At 43.4% G+C, this 22,449-nt stretch overlaps 1 long non-coding RNA gene across 3 annotated transcripts in view; it reads right to left on the bottom strand.

Moving 5' to 3' along the window:
- The window catches only part of LOC115524673, an 87,838-nt gene that overhangs the window by 41,726 nt on the left and 23,663 nt on the right, over positions 1 to 22,449 (bottom strand). The window contains exon 4 of one of the 3 annotated variants that reach the window (XR_003972181.1): positions 10,423 to 11,223. The exons of the other annotated variants lie outside the window; for them this stretch is intronic. This is a non-coding gene — a long non-coding RNA (uncharacterized LOC115524673). Of the gene's footprint in view, positions 1 to 10,422; positions 11,224 to 22,449 lie in introns of those variants that run through there. 3 annotated transcript variants of the gene reach the window in all.

Genomic DNA, 22,449 nt, shown 5'->3' with positions numbered 1-22,449 from the left:
GGAAGCACTTTGCAGTAACAGCCCGCCCTTACTTGTCCACATAAATTTCTCAGAGAAATTGAATCATTTCCACGTGGGGATTAGAAAAGTGTAATGCCACCGTTGATTCTCCCCAAAAAGTAATTTCCTGCCTGGCCTTCAAATTAGGTAGATTTATCTATGTGATTACTGCTGCCATTTGTGAAAAGAGCTGAATAAGATCTCAAGGGATGTTTCAGAAGCAGCCCCCGTGCTAGTAAACCCTTCTTTTCATAAAGAACAACTTGTGGACTACTGCATTTTCCCCCTCGGGCTTTTTAATAAAAAAAAAAAAAATTTGGCAGACAGTATTATGGAATGCCCAGGTTGAAGTTGTGTCTGGAGACTTAAATGTGACCCTCTACCTGTAGGTAACAGTCAGAGGAGAGGCTCTTAAGTAGGGTCTGGAAACCCTTGGGTCATGGGTTTCCATGTGAAGACCTCAGTGGGTTTGCATAGCCCTTGAAATTGTAGGGAAGGCTTTGTGCATTTTCTTTTTTCTGGGGTAGAAACTTTAATTTCCATCTGTTTCTCTGAAGCCTCTTTTGACCAAAAAATTTACAAATCAGCGTTTGATCAATAATACATCCTAACTTATTTCAAGGCATCTGTGGTATTCACATAGCTGATTGGGGAGGTTCACAGCCCGAGGGAACCAAACCAGCGCTGGCCACCTTGAGGGGACCCATATCTGGACATGTGTGAGGACATTCTGGGCACAGAAGCATTCAGGGAAGTGCCACAAAAGATCAATCCAGTACTAGGAAATGCTTCCTGCTGCAATCACCAGGCTTTTTCTCACTTCTGCAGTCTAAGCTGGGTTTTGCACCCTTTCCAGAGTGCAAGCCTGAGAAGCTGGTCATCCTCCTGTGGGAGGTCTGTGGAGACATAGCAGCTCGGTCAAGGTGTGACTGTATGGCCTGTTTTGGGGGGCGGGGTGGGGTGGGGATGCAGAAGATGATGGGGAAGGAAAACATAGATCGTTAGGCGTGGTCGTCACAGGTCTGTTCACAATATAACTGGACATTTTTCAGGTGAACTTCTTAAAAATGTTTCTGATAAGTAAATACATTTCTAACAAAGTTTTTAAATCCTACACTTTGAGAAGCTGGGGGGGGGGGGGGTCTGTGTGTTCCCTTTCTCATATTTATCCTTTCAGCACCACTGTCTTGCCCCAAGCAGGATTCCCTTTCCCAAGTTAAAAAAGTCTCACTCTCCAAGTAAAATCCTTTTTTGTTGTCTTTATTCATAGGCACCACGTCGAAAACAGGGATTTTCGTGCTGCTAATTGCGTGGGTCTGAACGAGGTTAGAGGAAGGGTTCATTTCCTTGGGAGCCGAGTGAGGAGCGTCCTGCGGGGCGGTGGGGAGGTGGGGGTGGAGGAAGGGGAGGGGGTTGGGGGCCGGGAGCCCTCTTTCCGGGCCGCCTCTGGGCACTTGACCCGAGGCTGCTGTCAATCATCCGGCCTCCGCCGCGGGCTCGCAGCCTCAGCTCCCACCCGGGTGGTCCCCCGAGCTGGGGCAACAATGACCAGCTCTGTGTGGCCTGTTCCCGGGCGCCAGAACAGTTGGGAGGTGTCACGTCGAAAGCAGGCTCCGAATGAATAAATAAACCGACGGAGAAAGAGCAAGGCAGGAAGAGCGAGGGAAGCTGATGGGGAGCTTGTCAGAGGGAAAGTGGGAGATGAGAAATCTCTGGGTTATAAGAGGCCCGGGCTGGGGGAGTGATACCCAAGACAGCCAACAGGGGGAGCCCGGAGCTCTTTGCGGGACGGCGGGGGGTGGGGGGTTAGGACTGAACTTCCTCTTAGAACTTGCTGGGATAAGCACCTAAGGAATTCCAAGGTCTACAGAGCGGAGGGAGGATAAGTATAAGAAAGTCATCCAGCTGTTTAAAAGTTTTCAATGCCCCCATTTCTGTTTTCGCTCTAGTCTTTCTGCGTCTCCAATAGCCTCTCCCCCAGGAACCCCTTCCTTTCTGGGTATTCTCCTTTTGGTCTCCGTGTGTCCTGCCTCTCTCCCCTCCCAACGCCTTTTTTGCCATCCTGTTCTGAATTCTCATCTTCCTTTTCCGTCACTTATGCTTCCCAGGCACAGAAAGGAACTCGGAAAGCGTGATGGTAACATTTTCCAGCTGATCTTTCCTCATCATGACCACAGAACTCTTTGTCTCAACCTTCAATTTGGAAAGTCACGTTTACTGAATCTGCACACACAAGTAGGGTGGTCGGATAAAATAAAAGACGCCCAGTTAAAAGTAACAATGTCTTAGTATAAGTATTAAATAACAATGTTTTAGTGTGGGTACATCACAAATATTGCATGGGGTAACCTGTCATTTAATTTGTGAATCTAATAACCCTACATACAAATGAAATGAAGAATTCAAGACAGTTTATGTTTGCCTCAATGAAGTGATACTACAGATAAAAGTTTGTGTGATTACTAAAAATAATCATCCTAACTTTAATTTCTCTCTGCAAACAACACGCTTTAAAAGGCAGTCCAGACCTGGGATATTTCCCACTATTTATTTGCTTTGGGGACATTATCACTCATTACATGATTGTAAATCTTGTGGCTGCATCTTAAAAGCCTGATCAATCACCTTTTAGACTTCACAGAATAGTCTTAAATAAATTAAACAGTATTTCAGCTATCCATGCTTGAAATATTTTAAGATTCACATCTGTTTTTCTTTTCTTCTCATTCCTTTTTTCTCTCCTTTCTTTTTCTCAATCCTTCCTCCTGACCACCACCCGCTCCCCCCCCCCCCCCCCACCAAACAAAATATTTTCTGTAATCCATTACAGGGCTGAAAAATTTGGCATCCACATACTGTTTTCCACTGGTGAACACATTTTTTTCATTTGGGGTGCTCCTTTTAGGAAAGCGCCCATATTTTTTTCATATTGAGCTATTCAAAGGCCATCACTTTGCAGTCATTGTAAACTGGGGAATGAGGCATTTCTCAAAGGTTTTTTCAGGGAACTTCCCCATCCGTGGATGGGCATCATTCCTACAAAAGCCCCTTCTTTAAACACAGGCTGAAGCATATGAAAAGCAGGGCCCAACTGATACTGCAGAAGGACAAAATATGCCCCTAAAAATCATAAACTGTTTCCCAATAATTGCATATGCGCATGTTAAAGATAGCAGTGAGTCTCAGAGAAGATGGTGTCAGATGACTTTTTCAACTCTGCAGGTTCAGGGGATCCTAAGAAGGCCTGAAGGCAGCCAGCCTGGAGTTTACAGACACTGCAGGAGAAAATAAAGACCATGCAGGAAGTCAGCTAAGCCACTAAAGGAACTGATGATGAGTCTGCCCTGGGGAGAACTTAGCACTTAAAGATTCTGTCACCAAATCCCACTGCCTTGGCACCACAGGGCCTCTGTGAAGTATTGTTTCATTTAAGTTGATGATGAGCTATTTGCCAAAGAGGTAGAAAACAAACTGGAGAAAGTCCACGTGGGAATTAGAAAACTAACACAAGTAGACTAAAACTAACTGCGTGTGTCCTAAAACCCAAAGGCCTTCAGCTTCAGAGTGGTGGTGGAACCTAAACTTGTCCGCAGCACTGGGCTGAATCCACACTTGTTACACCTGAATCCTCGAGCAGTTTCCCCAGGGTCCCAGGATCGTCTTCGTCAACCCTGGAACGTAATCCATTGACTTCGTGGTAATGGCAGTTCTAGAACAGCTTCACTGGACAGGTCAAGTGGAAAGCAGACTTAGGGGAAAAGGAGGTTTAGTCTCTCACTTGCTTTTAACCACCTGTGGTTCCTTGACCTGATCGTCCAGCGCCCTCATCTGTACATGTGGGGGACTGGATGAAACCTGCAGTCTTCAAAGCAAGGTTGGTATCAAGTTTCTACACGTTGGCAGAGGTGTCACAGCGGGCTTCTGGGGTCAACTAAACTTGACGCACGAGAGATTAAACTTCAACTTCCTCATCCTCAATGAATATAAGAATACTGTCTTCATGGGGCGCCTGGGTGGCGCAGTCGGTTAAGCGTCCGACTTCAGCCAGGTCACGATCTCGCGGTCCGTGAGTTCGAGCCCCGCGTCAGGCTCTGGGCTGATGGCTCAGAGCCTGGAGCCTGTTTCCGATTCTGTGTCTCCCTCTCTCTCTGCCCCTCCCCCGTTCATGCTCTGTCTCTCGCTGTCCCAAAAATAAATAAACGTTGAAAAAAAAAAATAAAAAAAAAAAAAAGAATACTGTCTTCATGAGGATGTAAGGAAAATGAAACAGATGATAATAGAAAACCCCCAGCACGGTTTCTGGCACTTAGAAAGATTCTTAAGATGTTTAGAACAAAACCGGCTCAGTGAAGGAGGAAGAGAGTGGGGGTGACGCTGCAGAAGGGGGGAGTGTTTCCCAGCTCCATCTGTGGGCAGGACGGAGGCCAGGAGGCCGCAGACCTACATCTTCTGGGAGGGGGGCTGTCGCCCCTGGAAACCGGCATCATGAGAAACCCGCGGGCCTCCTCACGGAGGGGCCGGGGCCTCTGCGCCCGGGCGGACCAGCAGCCCTGCCAGTCTCCTCCGAGGGCTTTTGTTAGGCTGGGCTCCCGGGAGCACCGCACTGCATGGCGGTTTTGTGCATGGCACAATTTGACACTCTGAGGAGACCACCCAGCTTCCTCCTGAGTCTCTCAGAGAACAAAACTGCCCCTCTGTGTGCCAGTGACCTCCCCTTCTGCTAGGCTCCCTTCCATCCTCTGCCTCCCTGCCAAGGGGAACCAGAGAGGCGGTCAGGCCCTGGCTCTGTGAGAACCCAGGGGATGCTGTGCTAATGAGCTGGCCCCAGCAAGGACAGACGTTGTACCTGCGGTGCTGCTGCCACCCCGTGGCAAAGGTCTCTCTCCGGGCTCCTCGTGGCCACTCCAGACCAGGCTACGTGGAAACAGCACTTGCCTGAAACTCATTACTCAGTGACGAAAGCAAGGGCCACAGAGACAGAAAATAGTTCAGAAAGCTGAAGCAAAAAAGGAAATTGAAGCATTCCGTGTCTACAGCAGTGATGCCCAAGGTGTGGTCCCCAGACCAGAAATATCAACATCCCTTGGGAACTTACTAGAAATGCACATTCTCAGATTCCCACCCTAGGCCTACCTAATCAGAAACTCAGAGGGTTTAAGACCGAACCCTGCCATCGGTCTTAATAAGCCTTCCAGGTCGTTCTGCTGCACACCAAAGTTTGAGAACCACTGGTCTAGAGTCCAAAAAGAAACAGACTTTGGCGTTGACAGACTGTCCTAATCCTGGCTGTGCCTATGAGCTGTGTGACCTTGGGCGAGTTACTTAACCTCTCCACGCTTCAATTTGCCCAATAATCAATCCTATTTTCTAGGATTGTTGAAGGCTAGATAAGAAACAAAGGTAAAGTCACTGACATATACACATGCTTGATAAGTGGTGCTAGTTTGGGGTGTTATTATAATGGGAATACATGTATTCACAGTACCACTAGAATACACAGAGAAAATGAAGTTCTTTCCTCTATCTGACATATATTTATAGAGCACCAGCCATAGTAATGGGTAATATAGTCACAGGGATGTACAAAGAAAGTCCCTCCATTCATAGAGTTATATTCCAATAAACATGCACTATGGACTAAAGAGTGTACCCTCCAAAATTCATGTGTTGAAACCCTAACTTCCAATATGACATATTTGGAGATGGGGCTTTTAGGAGGTAATTAAGGTTAAATGAGGTCATAAGAGTAGGGACTTAATTCGATAGGATTGGTGGCCCTCTCTCTCCATGCACACACACCGAGAAAAGGCCCCATGGAGACACGGGGAGAAGGCTGCCATGTCTAAGCCAGGAAGAGAGCCAACCATGTGGGCACCCTGAGCTTGGACTTCCAGGCTCCAGAACTGTGATAAAATGAATCTCTGTTGTTTAAACCGCTCAGTCTGTGGTATTTTGTTATGGTAGCCCAAGCTGACGAAGACATAGGGTCAAGTTGGAGCATCTTGGTGACTCAGTTGGTTAAGCTTCCAAATGCTTGGTTTAAGCTCAGGTCATGATCTCGTGGTTCATGAGTTTGAGCCCCACATTAGGCTCCATGCTGATAGTGCTGAGCCTGCTTGGGAATCTCTCTCTCCCTCTCTCTCTCTCCCTCCCCAGCTCACATACTCTGTCTCTCTATCTCTCTCTCTCTCTCTCTCTCTCAAAATGAATAAACTTAAAAAAAAAAAGACATTGGGTCAAGTTGCAATCACTGTTATGAAGAATGAAAAAGCTGGGAAGAGCCTGGAGAGGGATCGGACCACTATTTAAATAGGATGATCAGGGAAGGCTTCCTGAGGAGCCTCTGTTTTAGGAAAGACGTGAATGGAGTGAGAGAGCAAGACTGGGGATCTCCAAAGACCTCCAGTGTGTACTCCAAAGCTGTGTGGCAGAAACAGCCGGGAGGTCAGGAGGGCTGGACAAAGGGGAGGGGTCAGAGAGGGACTGAGGGAAAGCCCTCTGGTTGGGTCTTGCAGCTCATGTGAGGACTGTAAATTTTATTCTAGGCGGGGTGGGATGCCTCTGGGAGTTTCAGAGGCAGGAGATCCTTCTTTGTCCTCTCAGATTAACAATCCTAGTGCTTGCCCATCTAAATAGTCTCCTTTGGGTAACTCGGCTACCTTCAATTTAAATGCTTGGTATCTTTCAGGGCAGTCCTCTAGACCTCCCATTCTCTCCCCTCTTCTCCGCATTCTTCACCCAATTCTGTAATTTCCACTAAGGTAGGGTCCCCATCAGACCTAATGGCTCTCAACCTGACATGCACACCACACAGGAAATGAGAGAGGTCTTAGGTGCAGCCCACACCTTCTGTTGGTGCAGAGCAGCCCAGCACAATGAAGGAGGGGGCTCAGAGCTCTCTGCCCATGGTGTTCTCATCAGCTTATGGAACAACTACCCTCATGGCCTCCCTTCTTTTTCCAGCCACACCATGGATGGAAAGGATGGGTTTTCTGCCACCCACTTCTCTTCCTGCATGAACCTCCCAAATGAAAACGCTATGGTCTTGTTCGCTGGCCTTGTTCGCTGGTCTCAATAAGATGAGGAAGGAAATGAAGGAATTTAGAAAATCTCTCTTCATGGTGCCTGTTCTCAAGTCTATTACCTTGAAATAAGACCCTATTTTGGAAATCAGAATCTGAATACTATCAATTTCTTTCTGCAATAACTTCCCTAATTTCTTAAGGCAGACAAGGGCCCTTGGCTGGAGTGACAGAAATATACTTAGAAAAGCAAAAGAGAAAATCATGTCAATTTTTCCCATCAAAATATTATGTAATAATAATAAATCATTATTATTATTATTATAAAAAATGAGGCAGGGGCAGGGAAATCTTCACTGGGGTTCTTCATCATCTGATGGATTTTTCCACTGCCTTTTCAAAGACTGATTTTTTTACTTCTACTTAAGAAGTCTTTATCCCTCTGAGATTTATTCACTTATGAAATGAAAACTAGTTTGGGCCCTTATGTCTGGCCTTGGTTTTTCTTCCATTTTCTCCTCATTTCCTCCATTTGTCTCTCTCATGAGAGACACTGGTCACACTCCCAGGTCACCCTGGACCTCTTCACTGCACTTTAGAGGCCCCCTGAGGTCCCATGGGAGAAAGACTAAGGACCCACACTTGGAGAAAAGCTGAGGAGTTATAGGGCTCTGCCACTGTAAAGGAACTCACCTTATGCCTTCTGGCCCCTGCAGGGTTGGCCTGGATCAAGTCCGGACATTTCCCTCAGGCAAGAGCCCTCTTGAGGTGGAAAGAAGACTTGAAGTATAAATAATGGAAATGTTTTTCAAATCTAATCCATCCCCCCCCCCCCCACCAAAATCAAGGAAAACCTTGACATAGGAAAGAAGTCACCATTTACTATGTGTTTCCTGCGCTAATGGAAATCAAAGACCAAGAGAGCAATACCATCTCTCAGAGGCCCTTGTTGGAAAAAATCAAGGAGTCATTCCAAGAACAGAAAAGGCTCCCTTACCCACTCATCTCAAACTCTCAGACTCCAAGCAGATGCCCCCTTGTTCCTGCCTTGTCCCAGCTCTGTGCTTATGAGACAGCAAACCACCTCCCCCACCCCCCACCCCTGCCCCCACTCCACCCCAGAGTGGTTGAGCCTGACCGTGACTTGCCAATTCAAACCAGACTCCTTCACCTAAGTGTCATGTAATGTCACTTCTCTAAGCCTAACTTCTCCTCCTCTAGTGAAGTATTGTGGGGTTTTGGGGTGCTGGTGGGGTCTGGCGCTGACCACCAAGAAAGAATTCTTGAAGACGCCTTTGGTACAAAAAGGTGATTTTTATTAAAGCACAGGGACAGGACCCATGGGCAGAAAGAGCTGCACTGGGGTTGTGACATGTAACTGATTATATACCCTCAGGTTGGGAGGGGGTCAGGGACAGCGTAAATCTCTAAGGAATTTTGGAAGCAAGGTTTCCAGGACCTCGAGGGGCTAGCTGCTATTAGGAAAACACCATTTATTACCGCTTAGAAAAGCCTCAGTCATGAGACCCTTCAGATGTATATCAGGGGGCCATAAGCTTAGAATATGATTGCCAGCATATATCTTGGGGAAGTTGAGATAATGGAAGTTTCCAAAGGAATTTTTATATGTTAAAGTAGATTTACGGGATCCTGGAGGTTGGGATAATGTTAAGCCAAGTTTCCCTTTTGCCCCTAGCAAAGTGTCATCATCTAGGCACCTGAGCTCCTAGAGGGAAGTCACTCTGTCTCTTTCAAGGACTCGTCAATGGGCTGTGGGCAGTAAGGGAATTTAATTTTTCATTTGTCTTTGTTTCCCACATCACCATGGCAAGCACTTAAATCCCCTTACATCTTGATGAGGGTGATATTAGGGCTCCAGGAAACAGAGTCTATGGGTTTCTGGAGATTAGGCTATGGATAAGACTGCCTTTTTCTTGCAGTTTACAAAGTTATCTGTAAATTGAAGGAGACTCCTGTCCTGCATGACTGTGATCTCTATCAGCAAACCATTTGCTTCCTTTCCTTTCCTCTGTTCTTGGGCAGCCAGGAGCATCCAAGGAATATCACACATATCCCACCTGGTGGGGGGGACCGGGTTGCTGTTAGCCTGTACTTTGCCTTCAGCTTGCCCCATGCTCCCTCATCAGTATCATCGGCATCATGGAGTTTTATGGGTATTTAATTAGGTAATACCTAGCTGATGCCCAGCACATACGTGTGCTCACTACACTGTAGCAATTCCTGGGGCTGAAATACAGCTGAAAATCAGTGCACCAGGACAGCCACTCCAGCTATTTACTGCTGTTTTTACTTCTGATTAGTCAGCATCCATGCTTTAGCAATTGTAAAGTAGTTTTACTTTCACCCTTGGCTACTGTTAGTACTGATGTTATTATTATTTTTGTTTCATACAGCGTGTGTAGGGTGGCTTTATCTGGAGAGAGAGAGAGAGAGAGGAGAGAGAGAGAGAGAATCTTGCCACATGATGGCAGCAAATAATCTCCAAAGTCTTTGCTGTCTTTTCCAGCTCTAAAGTGTCATGGGTCTGTGAAAATGCTCTCTCTATAGCTGGAATGGAGTCAGGCCAAAGAGGATTGGGTTGTAACACAAGTCTGTTCTCAGAGCCAGAAGCATTGGTCTCTGCTCCTTCCCATCGAGGCAGGAATCCACAGGTGTCTTTGAGTGAGTCTGGGGCTCTGTTCCTGAGGCTCAGAGGGTTTCTCCACCTCCCTGTCTTACTTCTCTTTAATCCTCTGCTCTCCCTTTGATGAGGGAGCATAAGGCAGGCTGAGGGCAAAGTACAAACTAGCATACCATCCCCCACCTGCATGGGGTATGTGTGATATTCCTCAGGCACCCCTGGCTGCCCAAAGACAAAGGAAAGGAAACAAATGGTTAACTGATAGGGATCATAGTCATGCAGGACGTGAGTCTCCATCAGTTTACAATATCTTAGTAAATTACAAGGAAAAGGGCAATCTTATCAATAGTCTAATCTCCAGAAGCCTATAGACTCAGTTTCCTGGAGCCCCAACATCACCTTCCCCTCCATTGTGATATGAGAAACAAAAGCAAGAAGAAAATGGCAGATGAAATTAAATTTCCTTATAACCTACAGCCCACTGACAAATACTTGAGGCTGGCAGAGTAAAATGTTTCTCCAGGAACTCCCTCCTGTCTTAATGTTAATGCTTTGCTAGAGGGAAAAACAACCTTAGTTTGACAATAGCCAGGCCTCCGGGATCCTGTGAGTCTTCTTTAGCATACGAAACTCACTTTGGAAACTTCCCCTGGGATTTATCTCCCTCAACTCCCAAGTATGTAACCAGTCTCTCCTCGTGGTCCCAGGGCAGCTCTTTCTGCCCACGGGTCCTGTCCCTGTGCTTTAATAAAATCACCTTTTTGCACCAAAGATGACTTCAAGAATTCTTTCTTGGCCGTCGGCTCTGAACCCCATCACCCCAAAACCTCATCACCGTGACTGCATGTAATCACTGTCTTTCTTTTCCTCTCTCTCTCATCCTCTCTCCCTCTGCCTAGTCCTCTCACCTAGCCTCAAAAGGCTTCCTGGTTTTCCATTTCTAGTCCCCCTAAAGCATCATCTCTCACATCACCATTCCTCAGGCTCTATGCTCCGAAGCAATGCCCCCACAGACCAGGCTCAAGATCCTGAAATGCTCTATTCCAACCCGGAGCTGGACAAGTTAGTCTCCCGCTTGTCTGTAAGGAATCAGATCACAAATTCCTGGGTCTACCAACTAACCAACCACCAATTTGTATTTATCGAGTGCAAGCATGTGGAGGCCATGAAGAAGGGAGGTGCCATGAGTGCTGTGGGTATGTGCCCAGCTCTGGCCTTACAGGGATGAGTTTGAATCCTGGCTCTGCTATTTCCTAACTGTGTGACCTTGAGGAAGTGTTATACCCTCTCTGTGTGTCAGTCCTGTCATCTGTAAAATGGAGATATAACAACATCTACGTTGCTATGGTAGCTTTGAAGGTAAATGATCATGCATACATAGAACAGGTAATCACACAACAACAGGCATCATCATAAAACAGATTCAAGGAATTTACAGTCTAATGGGGGAGGAGAGATAAAAATACATCACAAGAAAACAATGCCAATGGTGGTATGGATTCTTATGCCAGATGTTCTGGGTCTCTTCCTCAGGTAACAGAAGTAGGAGGCTCTCACAGACTGAAAAACAACAACAACAACAACAACAACAACAACAACAAAACAGAAAACAAACCTAAGTAGCTCCATTATAAAGCAAATCACAGCATCCTAGTGATTACTATTCATTACCTTGAAAATTAAAAATTCAGTCTTTCTAGCTCCTCCCTCAGTACCTCACAGGGGTTCTTGGCTAAATTCTTCAGATGAGAAGTCTGACCCATAATTTGCATTAATTCAGCAATATTTTGGGCACCTACTGTTTACCAGCCAAGCCAGTTCCTAGCAGGGAAAATCATTAAACGAGTAATAACATGCATGCAATAAGCACTAGGAGGAGGTCAGAGAGAGGAATTCCAGTGAAAGCATCACTGTAAACCAGACACGTCTTCCTCTCCCCAAACCTCCGAGAGGTTTCCTGCACTCTGCCTCTGAATGCAATTGTGCCTGAACTCCACGTGCAGGATTACTCTAGTCCTAAATCAGTGCTCTTAGCAATAATCCCCTTCCACTTCAGAATGCCCTCATTTACTTTAACAGTAAGGGACTCTAACCAGGTAGAAGATAAAACCCTTCCAGTACAGAAGGGGAAGGCATATGTTCAAAACCTGCTATGTGCCAGGCAGCTCACAACAGTTCTGTGAGGTGGCATTATTACATCCATTTTATATACAAGAAAGGTGAGCTTCAGAGAATAAGTAACTTAAAAATAGTTGTAGTTGGAGTCCAGGTCAAGCAGTGGCTTTCTCCGTTAGAATACTCTAATCCTGGAAATTAATTCTGGTCAAGCATTGCAAACCCAGGACTTCATCTGAAACACACTGTGGGATAATCTCCTAGGTCACTGTTTTTCAAACTATGGGTCATAAGTTTTGTGGGTCCCAACTAGCATTTTTTAAATGTTTATTTATTTATTTAGAAAGAGAGAGAGAGAGAGAGAAAAGAGGGGGCAGGAGGGGCAGAGAGAGACCATCTCAAGCAGGCCCCATACTGTCAGCACAGAGCCAGATGCAGAGCTTGAACCCGCGAATTATGAGATCATGACCTGAGCCAAAATCAAGAATCCAGCTGAGCCACCCAGCCACCCCCACTAGCATTTTTTTTTTCCTATTTTCACTTCTTTTATTCAACATTGTCTTGGATGTCTAGCCAATATAACAATGCAAAAAATGTACATATTTTTTTTAATTTTATTTTTTATTATTATTATTTTTAATGTTTATTTATTTGTGTGGGTGTGTGAGAGAGAGAGAGAAAGAGAGTGAGCAGGGGAAGGGCAGAGTGAGAGGGAGACTCAGAATCTGAAGCAGGCTCCAGGCTCTGAGCTGTCAGCACAGAGCCTGATGTGGGGCTCGAACCCACAAGCTGTGGGATCATGACTTGAGCCGAAGTCAGATGCTTAACTAAGCTACCCAGGCACCCCAATTTTATTTTTTATTTTTTAAAATTTACATCCAAGTTAGTTAGCATATAGTGCAACAATGATTTCAGGAGTAGATTCCTTAGTGCCCCTTACCCATTTAGCCCATCCACCCTCCCACAAGCCCTCCTGTAACCCTCTGTTTGTTCTCCATATTTATGACTCTCTTCTGTTTTGTCCCTCTCCCGGTTTTTATATTATTTTTGTGCCCCTTCCCTTATGTTCATCTGTTTTGTCTCTTAAAGTCCTTATATGAGTGAAGTCATATGGTTTTTGTCTTTCTCTGACTAATTTAACTTAGCATAATACCCTCCAGTTCCATCCACGCAGTTGCAAATGGCAAGATTTCATTCTTTTTGATTGCCAAGTAATACTCCATTGTATATATATACCACATCTTCTTTATCCATTCATCCATTGATGGACATTTGGGCTCTTTCCATGCCTTGGCTATTGTAGATAGTGCTGCTATAAACATGGGGGTGCATGTGTCCCTTCGAAACAGCACACCTGTATCCCTTGGATAAATGCCTAGTAGTGCAATTGCTGAGTTGTAGGGTAGTTCTATTTTTAGTTTTTTGAGAAACCTCCATACTGTTTTCCAGAGTGGCTGCACCAGCTTGCATTCCCATTAGCATTTTTTAATAAAAGAATAGAATAGAGTAGAATAGAATAGAAAATATCAGAGTGTCCTACATGTTGGATTGGTTCAGGAAATTCTTATTCTAATCATGTATGTATGTGTATAGGCCTGCATCCTGAATAAATTACACTCCATGATTTAAAAGTTTAAAGCTACATTTCAAAGACTTTGCTGAATAATAGCCAATCAGTAACTCACGAATTCAAGGTTTTAAATGCCTTTTGGTTTCCACAACTGACCACCCTCAAGGAACTTTTATCTTTGAAATTCAAGTTTTTCCTTAGGAAGTGATGATTTGGACTTTTATCTTCAAGATCCAAGTGTTCAACCACTACCCATTTTCCAAATTCAGTTCTGGGCTCCGCTAATAAATGTGCCTCTGACCCAGCCCTCCAAAATCACTCTACGCATGGATAAATTTGAAGGTGGATTCCATGGCAAGGTTAAGTTTCTCTTAGAGAGACATATCTGATGGTGCTTCTTGCCAAATGAAAATTTAAGTCTACTCTGGCACTTAGCTCTAGAAACAGAAGGAAGGGGAGAAATTCCTTGTTAGCACTGACATCTGGTGGTCATCAAGAGGCTGGCACTGCAGTATCTTGAACTTGAAAGCATTAACCTGGGAACCAGGTACCAATTCTAACTGCAGCTGAATTAATGCCTCATGTCCCCACACCCCCTGCATCACCTCCCTTCTGTGGCTGGAGACAGAAAGGAGGAGGAAAACAACAGGGGCTTACAGGCAAATATAGCCAAGGGCCCATCGCTCATCATGAGACCCTGGGTAAAACTCTGTAAGACTCGGCTGCAAAACTGGGATAAGAAAACAACCACTGACAGTGGGCATGGGGGTATCTTATTTTATTCAATGCTCAAAACAACTCCTTTGATGTTAAGTTACAAGTACTTATTAAGCATTCAAACAAAATCGCTTCTCTTGTCCCTTTCATCATTTTATATAAAGCACTCACTAATTGTCCTTTAAAATCTAGATTCCTATTTCATTCCTATCATTGCTTGCCTGCCTTACTCCATTAAAATTATAGCAAAGATTCTTGGACAGCTTACTATGTGCCAAGCATTGTTCTAAGAGATCTACATGGTTAAAATCAAGTCACTCCAGCCCTTTGAAGTGGAGACTATTATAATCCCCCATTTTACTGATGAGGAAAATGAGGTACAGTGAGTTTAAGTAGGTTTCCCAAGGCCACAAGCTGTGGGACTAACATTTTTAATTCAACAGTGTGGGTCCAGCAGGCGCACTCTTAACCCTTCAGCCAAATTTAGCTCTTCACCTCCCTTATAAAAAGAGCAAACACTCAGTGAATGCTTATTATGTGCTGGGCTCTTTATACACATTGTCTCATTTAATCTTTATGAAAACTCTGAAGATGATTATTACCGTTATCCCCATTCTACAGAGGAGAAAACTAGGTTAAATAACTTGCCTGGGGTCACAAAACTAATAAATGGTAAAGTTGGAATTCCAACTAAGATGATTTGATTCTAGAGCCTTTGGTCTTTTTTTTTTTTTTTTTTTTTTTTTTTTTTTTCTTCATTTTTGAGAGGCAGAGAGAGACAGAGTGCATGTGGGGGAGGGGCAGAGAGAGAGTGGGAGACACAGAATCAGAAGCAGGCTCCAGGCTCTGAGCTGTCAGCACAGAGCCCGATGGGGGGCCCGAACTCACGAACCTCGAGATCACGACCTGAGCCGAAGTCGGATGCTCAACCTGCTGAGCCACTCAGGTGCCCCTAGAGCCTTTGGTCTTGAACACACTTCTCCTTCAGACTTTCATACAATTCCAGCCTCCCAAACTAGCTTGTGGTCTCAAAGGCAGAGCAGTCTCTGTCTGCAGGACCTACTCCCTCTCCAGGTGGTTGATGATGGTGGTGGTGATCATGGCCAAGGGGGTAAGGGAGGCTGGTCCAGCCTGTGTGACTCGTCACAGTGCAACCACAGGAGAGAGATAAACAGAGAAAGCCCAGGAGACTCTCAGTGTGTTTCCTGTCCAGTGTCTGAAGGCAAGGGGAGTGTAGAACGAACACTAAGCAAGTTCTCAATTCAATGGCAGCATCTTTAACTTGATGAATTCCAAAATGACCAGTGTTAGCATCTGTTTGAGTACTATCCTCTTCCCTTTTGGTGTCTCTCGTAGACAGGTTACTATTATTTCGGTGAGACAAGCCATCAACGACTGCCCTGAGAACTATAGGCGTGGGGCATCCCGGATTGCTGACACCAAATGTTGCTTGTTCCCCCACCCCTCTACCTTCTCCACCACCCTTCCCCATTTCCCACCCTCCCTTTCCTGTTGCTGTGGCAACCAAAAATACCCTCACACTTTTCTAAATGTCCCCTAAGAAGAACCTTCCCTGGGTCAAGAACCAATGTAGCTAAGAGGTGGTTTTACTCTAGATGGAGTATAATTTCCCTGAATCAGGCATTCACAATGTTTCTGGAATTTTGATATTCTATCTCTAACACTCTTGCTTGTCAGTTACCTATCATGGTAAGCTCCTTTCAGCCTGGCACCGTGTTCCATCTGTTTTCCTTTATGAAATTAAAAAAAAACAACAACAAAATTCGCTTAATTTTGCACTACCTTCTGGGACTTTCAGTAGCACAGATACGATGTGTATGTATTTGTATACATATATTACATGTATACATATATGTATACATGTAATATAAACAAACATATACAACACAAAAACAATTCAATGACTTTTTTAAAAATTGAGAACTTAGAGGCCCCTGGGTGTCTCAGTCAGTTAAGCATCCAACTTCGGCTCAGGTCATAATCTCACAGTTTATGGGTTCAAGCCCCACATGGGGCTCTGTGCTGACAGTTCAGAGCCTGGAGCCCACTTGAGATTCTGTGTCTCTCTCTGCCCCTCTCCTGCTTGTTCTCTCTCTCTCTCTCAAAAATAAACATAAAAAATTTTTGAGAGCTTCATAACACCTTTTTTTTAATGTTTATTCATTTTTGAGAGAGAAAGACAGCACGATTGGGGGGGGCGGGCAGAGAGAGAGGGAGACACAGATTTCGACCTCCAGGAAACCTCTCGGATGATAGTGAACTGGAACTGCCCAGCAATAGCACTGTCACCATGGGTCTGCCCAGGATAGGGATGGAGGGTGAGGTGAGGAGGAGGAACCCAGAGAAAAGAAAACGCTACTTACATAGCCAGGGCAAGCATAAGATAGTATCCTTCTTTTTTTACTAGACCTACTCTGTGAAGACAATAAAACCTCTTTCTGCTTTTCCATTATCCATGGTTAACATCAAATATACAAGCAGTAGACATCAAGTCTGTGTCAGAGCAAATGGCCAGCCTGAAGAGGAAAGCCTTATGTGCTTTGAAGATGGTGCTGGGATTGAGGAGACTTAAAAGTTGTGTTGAATATTCAACATTGCTCATACCCAGTTGGATTGAAAAAGCAAAAATCCTTAAGCGATTAGTGGCCTCAGTTTCCTCCTCTGCAAATGAGGATTTGGGGGGCAAAATGCCTCTCACTAACTGGATAGAGCATGGAGGAACCTCAAAAAGTTTCCTTAATGAATGGGCCATTCATCTTTCTATTTTGAAGGATAATCATGGCTTAACTCAGGACTTGTGTTTCAGAAATCAGTGTCAGCACATGAAAGAGTTATGTAAAAGGCTTGTAAAACTCCACTATTGTTTATTTTATACTTATAGGCCCTGATCATTTTAATCAGCTATAAGACACCTTGTCGAAAACAATTAGCTTTGGCAATACACGGATAGACAGAACGTTACATTCTAAACGTGTTCATTTTCTTCTTCCCTGCCACAAGTGGTAGATAATCCAGATAAGAAAAGCAGGTGGAAGATGATGCTAAGTAATCTGAGGGCATTATTACAGACTGAGGCTGGGGAGATTTTTGTCCTTCTGACAAATTGAAAGAAGCCGACAGAACAAATCTTGTTTCCGGAGTGCATTTTCACTTAGCTGTCCTCTAAATGGAAATGCATTACCCCTAGAAAGAAAAATCAAAGTTCTGCAACGGACGAAGATAAAATGGCCAATTTGGCTCCCAGCAATACATGCTTGATAGCTACTAGAGTTCCAGGAAAAGAAAACAAAAAAATTAAATTTGACAGAAATGAAGAGGAGGAAAAAAGAAAGAACTTTTTTCCAGTTAGTGTCTCAATGCCTTTGAAGAGACTTTAGGGCAATTTAATAAGAGGTCACTTAGACATCTCCCCCATTTTATCCTATAGACAAGAGTGTTAGTTTCATGGAGCTGCCACCCTACATACCACAGGTGGTGTCTACACGTGTAGACCACGGATTGATTGCATGATAACTTACTTGAGACAACCTAAGAACAAGCGTGAGCAACGACTTGCCTGGAAATGAATTGTACAGTTTTCCATCGGCTCTCATTTCTCCACTCAAGAATGCACTTCTGGGGCGCCTGGGCGGCTCAGTCACTTAGTGTCCGACTTCGGCTCAGGTCATGATCTCACAGTTCGTGCGTTCGAGCCCCGCGTCAGGCCCTGTGCTGACGGCTCAGAGCCTGGAGCCTGCTTCCGATTCTGTGTCTCCCTCTCTTGCTGCCCCTCCCCCACTCACTGTCTGTCTGTCTCTCTCTCAAAAATAAATGAGCATTAAAAAAGTTAAAGTAACTGGGAAAGATATATCAAAAGCCCCCAAAACACCCATAGCCATTGACTCAGTAATTCCTCTGCTAGAAATCTTTTTCAAGGAAATCATCAGTAAATGGTCAAAGATGAGAAGCATAAAGTGGGGGTTATAGAACATGGAGTCTAGGTTCAAATGCTGGCCACTCTACTTACCAGTAATATAACCTTGTGCAAACTCCTGAACGTCACTTGCCACATTTGAAGATAGGGATAATAGTATTATCCATAAGATTCCTGTGAGGCTTAAATGAACTAATATGTGAAACACTTGACACTTGGTAAACACAAAAATGTTAAGGAGTTATCCTTAAAGCAAAAGAAAATGCAAAAACCTCTAGCAACAGCATGTGGTGTCTAGAAGCAGTATGTGGCCACACGAAGGGTGGCAGAAACTGCTAGTCAACCCTCAGTGTCAGTCTTTTCCTTCTACAGAAGGAGAACCTAAAGAAGTAGAAACACTGGTTTTTAGCAGGGCAGAGAATCACCTAGAATAAATACATTTCCCGTCCTACCTTGCAGCTAGTTAGAGCCAAATGACCAGTCTCGTCAATGGGATGTGAGCAGGAGTGATAGGCCTACATTCTGGGTTGTGTCCTTAAAGATTAGGGGTGTGTCTTCCTATCTGCTTTCCCTTCCTTCTTGTGTTCACATAAACGGGGTGGTGAGACAGCTTGGATCATGCAGATGAGGGCCACCCCAGGGGATGGCAGAGCTATACAATAAAGGAGCTGAGCCTCGGAGCCACTGGCTTGGAGGGCCACCACAGAGACACAAATTTCTACCTTGGTGAGCCCACTCTTATTTTGTGTCTCTTTCACAAGAGCCAAACCTGTCTGCTATTAGCACACAGAAATATTATGCAACTATTTTAAATGATGCTTTGAGGAGCGATCTGAATGTCACAAAAGAATGTTTATGATACAGTAAATGGGGAAACACTGGATACTAAATTGTATATATAATATGATCTCAGCAATTCTTTAACAAATTCATGGTTAAACACACCAGAAAGAACTATGCCAAAAAAGATTTATGTTTGAATATTTTCCTTCTACTTGTCTATACTTTTTCAAATTTTCTGCGGTATGCATCCAATATGTTGATAATCAAGAGAAGATAAGGTATAAAAATTCTAGCCACCTGTATTTCAAGACAAAGCTGCCCCAGCTGCCAGAAATACCCCCTCCTCTTCTGCACTCATGGGTCATTTCATTCCCGGCTCTGTTATACTGTAAGCAAGCACCCTGTCTTTTGTAACTTTGTGCTGCTCGGAATTTCACCTCTGATAGACAACAGGTATTTGATGGATGAATCACAATTAGAAGGGCTGCGATGTTTATAAATACAGCCAACTTAAAGCAATAAGTTGGCTGCTTTATTTGTACTTTACTTGTCTTACCAGCAAATTAGTCACAATCCGCTGTATCTAGTTTATCTTCCAATATTAAACTTAAGAACAACCACAAAATTAATGTAGCTGCATTCAAGTTTTGCACATTTTTTTCTTAATATTTACCACCACCCTACTAAGCACGTATTATTATCCCCATATTACAGATTTTGAAACTGAAGCTCAGAGAGCTTATTTGCCCCAGATCATGGAACTACCAAGTGATAGGGCTGAGACTGTAATATCGACCTTTCTGACTTTACCACATTATCCTACATAACATCTTTTTATCCAAACATTTATTTGAGTGTATGCTTTTAACATTTTACCTCATAAAATAGCAGTTCCGGTAATACATAATACCCATGCAGTATAGACTAAATGCTAAATAACATCTTACACAATATTTGTATCTGCATACACATATGTACTCTTTTAATACTGACAATAATCTACACAAGTACTTTTATTGTACTAATAATATATTCCCTTTTCTATTAACTAGTTTTTAATTGAAAAAGGAAAACATGCCACAATCTAATCATGAGAAAAACATCATAAATCCCAATTCAGAGATATTATACTGACTAGTAGCCACTACTGACTAGTACTTACTGAAACTGTCAAGGTCATCAAAAACAAGGAAAGTCTGAGAAACTATCACAGCAAAGAGGAGCCTAAGGAGACAGGACAACTAAATGTAATGTGAAATCTTAGATGAGATCTTGGAACAGAAAAAGTACATTAGGTAAAAATGAAGGAAATTCAAATAAAGTACATAAATACTGTATCAATATTGGTTCATTGTGACAAATTGTGAAAAATGTACCATATTAATAATATAAGATGCTAGTAATAGGAGGATGTGGATGTAGGTATATGGAACCTCTGAGCCATATTTGTAATTTTTCTGTAAATCTAAAACTATCCTAAATCTAAAAGGTTTTTTTTTATATTTTATTTAGTTATTTACTTATTTATTTATAATTCCAGTATAGTTAACATACAGTGTTATATTAGTTTCAGGTTTACAATATAGTGATTCAACAGTTCTGTACATCACTCAGTGCTCATCATAAGTTTACTCTTCATCCCCTTCACCTATACGCCCGTCCCCCACCCACCACCCCCCTGGTAACCATCTGTTTGTTCTCTATGGCTGAGAGACTGGGTTTTGGTTTGTCTCTTTTTTTCCATTTGTTTGTTTTGTTTCTTAAATTTCACATGTGAGTGAAATCATATTGGTGTTTGTCTTTCTCTGACTGACTTATTTCACCTACCATTATATTCTCTAGATCCAACCATGCTGTTGCAGATGGCAAGATTTCATTCATTTTTCTGGCTAATATTTCATTGTGTATATATGCCACATCTTTATCCATTCATCTACTGATGGACACTCAGGCTGCTTCCATAATTTGGCTATCATAAATAATGCTGCAATAAATATAGGGGTGCATATATCCTTCTGAATTACTGTTTTCATATTCTCTGGGTAAATACCGAGTAGTGCCATTTCCTAGATCATACGGTAATTCTATTTTTAACTTTTTGAGGAAGCTCCATACTGTTTTACACAGTGGCTGCACTGGTTTGCATTCCCACCAACAGTGCAATAGGGTTCCTTTTTCTCCACTTCCTCACCAACACTTGTTGTTTCTTGTGTTTTTGATTTTAGCCATTCTGACAGGTGTGAGGTGATATCTCATTGTGGTTTTGATTTGCATTTCCCTGATGAGTGATGTTGAGCATTTTTTCATGTATCTGTTGGCCATCTGGATGTCTTCTTTAGAGAAGTGCCTATTCATGTCTTCTGCCTGGTTTTTCTAGTTGGATTATTTGTTTTTCTGGTGTTGAGTTGTATAAGTTATTTATCTATTTTGGATACTAACCCTTTATTGGATATGTCATTTACAGACATATTTAGTAGGTTATCTTTTAGTTTTATTGATTGCTTCCTTTGCTGTGCAGAAGCTTTTTGTTTTGATGTAGTCGTCCCAATAGTTTTGTTTTGGGGGTTATTTGTTTGTTTTTGGCTGTTTGTTTTTGTTTTTGTTTTGCTTTTGTTTGCCGAATCTCAGGAAGCATATCTAGAAAAATGCTGCTGTAGCCAATGTTAGAGCAATTATTGCCTGGGCTCTCTTCTAGGATTTTTATGGTTTCGGCCTCACATTTGGGTCCTTAATCCATCTTGAGTTTACTTTTGTGTGTGATGTAAGAAAGTGGTCCGGTTTCATCATTTTGCGTGTAGCTGTACAGTTGACTCAACACCATTTGTTGAAAAGACTGTCTTTTTCCCATTGCATATTCCTGCCTCCTTTGTGGAAGATTAATTGACCATAAGACCATGGGTTTATTTCTGGGCTCTCTGTTCTGTTCCATTGATCTATATGTCTATAAAAAGTTGATGTTTTAAAAAAAGGAATACATGCATTTGAAAAAAGTCTCAAACAGAACCAGAATATATAAAATGTAACAGTAAGTCTGCCTCTTATTTTAGATTCTATTCTCTTGGTTCTCCTTCTCAGAAGCAACCATGGCTGCCAATTTCTCGCATCTCCTTCTCTACAAGCACATGCAGGTTCTGACATATTTTCCAGTAGAGAAAACTATATTTATGACTTAAGACTCTAACTCACGAGGTTCAAGGTAGGTAAGTGTACTAGGTTCCTATGACTGCTATAATAAATGACCACAGACTTGGTGGCTTAAAACAACAAAACTTATTCCCTCACAGTTCTGGAGGCAAGAGATCTGAAACCACTGTCATCACTGGGTCACATCAATGTGTCAACAGGGCTGAGCTCCCTCCATAGGCTCAAGGGTAGACTCTGCTCCTCATCTCTTCCAGCTTCTGGTGGCCACCAGCAATCCATGGCTTGTGGCCACATCCCTCCAATCTCTGCCTTCGTAGTTATATCACTTTCTCCTCTTCTGTGTATGTCAAATCTCCCCTTGTGTCCTTCTTGAAAGGCTTACAGTATGATTATGCAAGACTATCTTTCCTTCTCCGGATCCCTAACTGAATCACACTTGTGAAGACAATCTTCCAAAAATAAAGAAGTAGTCTCAGGTTCCAAGTATTAGGACCAATCATCTTTGGGGGCTTTTGTTCAGACC

This window comes from Lynx canadensis, chromosome A1, assembly GCF_007474595.2.
Source record: "Lynx canadensis isolate LIC74 chromosome A1, mLynCan4.pri.v2, whole genome shotgun sequence".
Classification (NCBI taxonomy): domain Eukaryota; kingdom Metazoa; phylum Chordata; class Mammalia; order Carnivora; family Felidae; genus Lynx; species Lynx canadensis.
This window is presented reverse-complemented; position numbering and strand designations above follow the sequence as displayed.